At 46.7% G+C, this 6,519-nt stretch overlaps 1 protein-coding gene across 2 annotated transcripts in view; it reads right to left on the minus strand.

Moving 5' to 3' along the window:
• The window catches only part of YPEL1 (yippee like 1), a 49,105-nt gene extending 45,325 nt beyond the window's left edge, over positions 1-3,780 (minus strand). The window contains exon 1 of one of the 2 annotated variants that reach the window (XM_034790679.1): positions 2,838-3,780. The gene's annotated coding sequence lies outside the window, so the exon portion shown is untranslated. Of the gene's footprint in view, positions 1-1,798; positions 2,655-2,837 lie in introns of those variants that run through there. The other variant, XM_034790680.1, reaches the window with a different exon arrangement.
• Between the last annotated feature and the right edge of the window lie 2,739 nt (positions 3,781-6,519).

A 6,519-nucleotide genomic window follows, 5' to 3' on the forward strand; every position in this document is an offset into this window, starting at 1 on the left:
GACTTTAAGAGAGTTCTGAATTTTACTGTCACTAGTTTTCAAAATATAAATCATGTTGGGAAAAGATGGAGAATTAAATAATAACCCTCAAAGCAAAACCTTTTACTTGCTAGTTAAAATAGAAATTGTTTCTCTGATGCCAAGATGCAGGAACCACATGACTTCAGTGTATTTTTCCCTGTTGAAATAACTCAACACACTATTTCTCTGCTGTCAAAAAGAAAAAAGCCACTAAATATAATGAGAAAAATATTAAATTGTATCCATGACACATTATGAAAATTAGAAAACAGCCCCCAGTCCCAAAACAAGCAAATAATCCAAGAACATACTGAAGTACTTAACCTCTTTTCTTGATTGGAAAGCAAGAGATTACAGAATAACCACAAGCATAATACAAGAAAATAAGTCTGCAAATATGTACAGTCTAACCATCTTTTAAACTATTGCATATATGACTCAGGAAGTACTAGCCTTAAAGATACTCCAAAAGTTAGTTGCTTGTTCTAGGTTACTGATAATTATATTTATAAAATTCATCAGGATCAAAGATATTCAGCATTTTACCTTCCTCCTGGTTGTATCAAAAGTAGTGATAAAATCCTGGTAGTGTCAAAAGTTACAACTCTTAGATACCATGCATAAACTATGCTTGGTGTTGATGAGCACATACAAACACCATGACAAAATCTAGGAGTCAAACAATCTCAACAGTATCCAAACATACTTTAAATGTCTGCTTATGGGTTAATAGCTCAACTCTGCACAATTATCTGGCAACAGAAATAAGAGGGCCAGTTGCAAAAGGGTTCAGAGTTAAGAGGAATGATTCTTACTAGTCAAAAGCATTAAAAACAAAATAAATTTAAGTATTAGAGTGAATGTTGGAGGGTGTGGTGTAGGAGATGGAGCTTCAAAAACTAGTGAAAAATTCTCTAAGTTATAACATTTTAAAGGTTTCAGAGTGGTAGCCGTGTTAGTCTGTATCAGCAAAAAGAACGAGGACTACTTGTGGCACCTTAGAGACTAACAAATTTATTTGGGCATAAGCTTTCGTGGGCTAAAACCCACTTCATCAGATGCATGCAGTAGAAAATACAGTAGAAAGATATATCTATACACACACACACACACACACACACAGTGAGAACATGAAAAAATGGGGTTGCCATACCAAGTCTAACGAGACTAATTAATTAAGGTGGGCTATTATCAGCAGGAGAAAAAAAAAAACTTTTGTAGTGATAATCAGGATGGCCAATTTCAAACAATTGACAAGAAAGTGTGAGTAAAAAAGGTGGGGAAAAATTAACATGGGGAAAATAGTTTTTAGTTTGTGTAATGACCCATCCACTCCCCGTCTCTATTCAAGCCTAATTTAATGGTGTCCAGTTTGCAAATTAATTCCAGTTCTGCAGTTTCTCATTGGAGTCTGTTTTTGAAGTTTTTTTGTTGCAGAATTGCGACTTTTAGGTCTGTAATTGAGTGTCCAGGGAGGCTGAAGTGTTCTCCGACTGGTTTGTGAATGTTATAATTCTTGACGTCTGATTTGTGTCCATTTATTCTTTTGCATAGAGACTGTCCGGTTTGGCCAATGTATATGGCAAAGGGGGCACTGCTGGCACATGATGGCATATATCACATTGGGTTAAAAATAATTCTCAGTTTCACCTTGGTATTTACAATCTACTGACATTGCTTCTCGATCCCTCTGTTAGTGGAGGCTGACAACGTTTACAATTCTTAAAACATGTTAACTTCTTGAACAAAGAAACTTAGCATTTAAATCTGAACTTACAATTCATATATTTCCATCAAGTAATTTCAGTTTTGCTGCCATCGAGCAGCATGACATCACTGAATGGGATGTCCAAATTTGGTAGCCAAGTATCAGCCAATCGTAATGAAGTGGGCAGTCCCCAACCATGCTCCCGGATGTGTAAACAAACAATGAGAGGAAGCATGTTAAAGCAGATGCAGTCTAAGGACAGTACTATTATCCACCAGGTAACGGACATGAGTACTGGAATTTCAGATCTAGGTAACTGAACATTTTAATCAAATCTTGTTTAACAAGGTTAGCAGCTGACCTATAGCTAGCTATTCAAAGCTTTTAACATTTAATAAATACGCCATCTTCACAGCATTTCTCAGTGTTATTCCTAACAGCTTATTTTTTGGAGAGGTTACCTTATAGAGTTGTGTGTAAACCACTGACTCCTCTTTCGTTCTTTAAAAGAGACTTAGCAAATCTATTCTTGATTTGAAATGTATTTAAGTTTGGCCCCGACATCAGCAACAAGGCAACTACAGACTAAAATTCCCAGTCCTTAAGAAATTCATAGCTAAGTTAGATATATTAAGTCAACCAAAATATATCGGTTTCTTGACAACTTAATAGTTAATTCAGTTGAATGACTGTCTAGGCAGTTTTCCCTCTTAGTAAGATCAACTCAAGAGTCACACCAGGAATTGTAATGACAAAAATAAAATAAAGTAGAAAATAGTTAACTCAAGGCACCTGACTATTTAAGGGGCCTCTCTCCTAATCCATTCAATACAAAAATGGGGGAAATGAATGTTTTGTCTGGCACCAACAAGCCCGACAGGGTTTTTCTTGTTTTTGTTTTAAATACACATAAACTAAGATTCGAATTCATTTAAAAAAAGAAATGCAGGAAAGTGTAAGTCAATTTAATCAGATACAGTTCCATGTTTTCAGATCAAGCAAACACTCTGCAATATATATCATATCGACAATTCTTAAATCTCATTACTGATTTTTAGTAGCCAGTGTATGGATAAATTAAAATAAACATAATGAAGCTGAAAGTTACCTCCACAGATCGATCTTGGTTTCCCTACTGGAAAGTTTTAAATAGTAAGCGATTATTCGTCTGTTCCCATTTCAAGCTCGTTTTGCAAATGAGTTTCCATCCTCAGTATCAGCGCGCAAAGCTACCTCCGTCAATGGTGCCGCTTTTCGTTTGCAACAGTATCTCCGAGGCTGACAGGACAATGTAACTTTTCCTCGCAGCCGCCGCAGCGAGCAGGAGAACGCTCTGCTCTGCCTTGTAAACAGAGACCAGCCCTGCCGCCTGCCCGCGCTCAGCCCTGGGCACTGTTCAGCAGCAGCAGGTGGGGGAGGGGGGAGATTTCACAGGGCTTTGCATGCAAGGTAGGGGAGATCCTAATCCGTCAGGGCTCTGCAGTCCGGCCAAGCGACCTCCGGCCCCAGCAGCGATCCCCACAGCGCCTGTGCGCCGCGGCCTGCCTCGGATCGCACCACAGGACCTTGGAAAGGGCTCGACGCGTCCCCCACTGTTTACAAACAAAGCCCCGCGGCTGGCAGGCGCCTGCCGGCGGGGTTTGGCCGAGTTAGCCCGCTCCAGCAGGGGAGGCGCGGCGCTGGGACAGGGGGAGGCGAAGGGGTCGGGGATCAGCCCGGCTGGGAAGGGGCTAGCCGCCCTCTGGACCCGCAGCGCCGTCTGGTCTGCTGCCCCCGCAGCAATGCAAAGCCTCACAATCCGCCCGGTAACACGGCGGCTGCAGCCGGCCGGGGCAGCGCTGCCGTCACTTCCAGGCGCTATAAATAGAGCCCGGGCCAAGCCAGGAAAGTTGCCTCTGCTTCCCGCCTCGCCGACACCGAAAGCCGCCGCCGGGTCCTTGAGGCGCGGGGAGGAAACGCCGCGGCTGGCTACCGAGTGGGGCGGCAGTGGCCAAGCGGGGGAGGGTCCCTCGGGTTGGGGGAGCTGTTGCCTGGTTCGCTGCGCGGGCTGGGTACTCACCGGCGGCTCCGCTGCCCGGGCCGGACCCCCGCGGGTTCCGCGCAGCTGTGGCCCCCCCTTCCCTCCCTCCGTGGGGGGCTGGCTTGGCACGGGGAAGGAGCAGCCTCCGTCGCTGCCAGCTGGGGCGAGGAGAGGGTCTAGTGGCAGTGGCCCCTCATGCCCCGCTCAGGTGGCGGCTCTGCGTGCGCCCGGGGGGGGGGTCCTTCCCCCTCCCCAGGCTCAGGGGCGTCTTCCCCGCGGCGGCTGCAGCGCCCAGGGTCATCAGGGGAGCCGGGGGCCAGGCCCGGGTCTCCTCCCCTCGGGACTGAGAGGTGGCCGAGGCATCCCGGCGCCCGCGCCGCTACGCTCCTTTGTTTTGTTTTCCTCTCACTGAACCTCGCTGCTGCAGTTAAACCGTCTCCGAAGAACGTTGGCTGCGGCCAATCAGAACGCGCGCGCGTGTGCCGGTAGGGGGAGAGCGTGAGAGCCAGCGCGCTCCACCAGTCAACCCCCGGGAAAGCGCGAGACTCAAGCGCGCGACGCCACATCCCCCTTCCTCCTCCTCTTTTGTTGGGGGAGAGCGCGAGACAAGGGAGCGCGTGGTCTAGTCGTTTGCGTCCTTAGTTCCCTGCGTGCTTAGAAGTGGAACGTTGTGGGTGTCCAATGGGAATTGAGGCCTCGCGCCAAAGCGAGGCTGCTGCTTGCGCGAGGTCTGGCTCGGGAGACAGGGATTATAAATAATAGGCGGCGCGTGCGGTGTTCTCTGGCGATCGCGAGCCCTGCACGGTGACCCCGCCTCGCTACATTGTTTCTACCCCAGCTGGCGTCGCTGTGCGGCTGGCATCTGCGCCCTGAGCCACTTCATTCATAGAGCGGCGGCGGGGTTGGAGGTACGCGCAGAGCCACGCTGCAGCCGCAAGCGCGGCCTGCCGGGGCCAGGCTGGGACTCGGGGCAGACAGAGCCTAGGGCCCCGGGCCATCGCCACGGAGCGCGGGTTGGCACGGGCTCAAGGAGAACGTAACAGCCACAAACCCCCGTCTGCACAGGGAGACCTCCCCAGTGGGATCAGGCGCGGCTCGCCAGAGGGACGACGGCGACTGGGACCAATGACCGTAGCCCCAAGCAGCGGAGCGCGCAGGAGAGCCCGACAGTGAAATCCGTGCTCTCCGGGGCACGAGGGAGAAGGGGGAGCAATGAAAGAGGGAGGACACAAGAGCTGCACAACAGGGCCCCCTGCCAAGCAGAGACTCGTCCATTGGGAGCCTCTCGACGGCTCCCATGATCCATCAATACTAATTATTTTCACAACCCCCCAAATTACTCCCCCGCCTAGGCTGACCAGATAGCAAGTGTGAAAAATCGGGACAGGGAGTGGGAGGTAATAGGAGCCTATATTAAAAAAAGCCCCAAATAGTGGGACTGTCCCTAAAAATCGGGACATGAGGTCACCCTCCCCCTGCCCCTCCCCCTTTAACACTTGTTAAAACGTCCAGATTCAATAAAATGAGGGATAGATTGGGGATAAGACTAAATCGGGGGCCCCTTGAGTCCTTTGGGGACAGTAGCATTCTGCCACCACTAGTGCAAAGAAAAAGGGATTTTAGCCCCCTTCATTTCTCATCTCCCTTGATGCCTGCCGTGGCCTGACCCCTAAATCATCATTTCTGGGGGCAGCTCCACCTCACTCCAGCTAACACCCTGCACAGTTTCTCACAGGCAGGATCTTTCCTTTTTCTGTCTGTTTTTGTTTCTGATTAGCACACACTATTGTTCAAAGGAGACAAAGGAAAACGATTACATTTCAATAGACATATAGAGATAAGAAAAAGGCAAGGTAACCAGTAGTCCTAATTCTAAAATGGCCACAATAATTATGATGCTAATTAAAACATTTTACATTGAGAAAAATGGGTGAGAACACAGAAGTTTAGATATGACATAGGAAAGAAAAAGCCGCAATGACTTATGGTTGATTTTTTTTCCAAAGGAGTCTGAGGGATTTAGATACACATCTTCCATTAATTTTAATGGAAGATTTGTCTAAAATTCCTTATACTATTTTGAAAGTTTAAACCTATTGCTGTGTGATAAACTATATAAAGTTGCTACATCCTTCTTTTCTTATTTCTCTGCTCTTTGGGGGTTCTTATTTTCCTCATCCATTGTCTATGAAGAGATGAGGTAGATTACTGGGAGAGAGAAACATATAGCTGTTTAGTACTGTAGAGAAATTCTTCCTTAGGAAGCGTCTTGCAAAAGATCCAAGAAAAGTAGAATGGGTCAAACTGATATTTTCTGGAAAATTATTTTTAGCTGTAGTTCATTGCGAGTGAACAAGTGACTGTGGTTGACTATGTCAATGACAGTTTTATTTCTGAAAAGCAATCATTCATTACCCAGTTAAAAATAAAGATTATGTAAATCTGAGGTGTCCAGAGTCTATTAACTTCTAGAGCAGCCGGGTCTAGCGGACAGGGTAGTGAACTGGAACTTCAGGAGACCTAGGTTCTATTTTCCTGGCTCTACCACTGACCTGATCCCTGATCCTGGGCAGATCGCTTTGCTTCTCTGTGCCCTAGTATCTCCATCTAAAAATGGGAATGGTGATGTTCTTCCTCTTTGTAAATTGCTTTGACATCTAAAGCTGGAAAGTGCTCTAAAAGAGTTAGGTATGATTTTTATCATTATTTAATTTTGCCTTTGATCTTTTTCAAGAGATAAAATAAATACCAAGGCTGGTTTGCTTTGGTT

This window comes from Trachemys scripta, chromosome 15 (genome assembly GCF_013100865.1).
Source record: "Trachemys scripta elegans isolate TJP31775 chromosome 15, CAS_Tse_1.0, whole genome shotgun sequence".
NCBI lineage: Eukaryota > Metazoa > Chordata > Testudines > Emydidae > Trachemys > Trachemys scripta.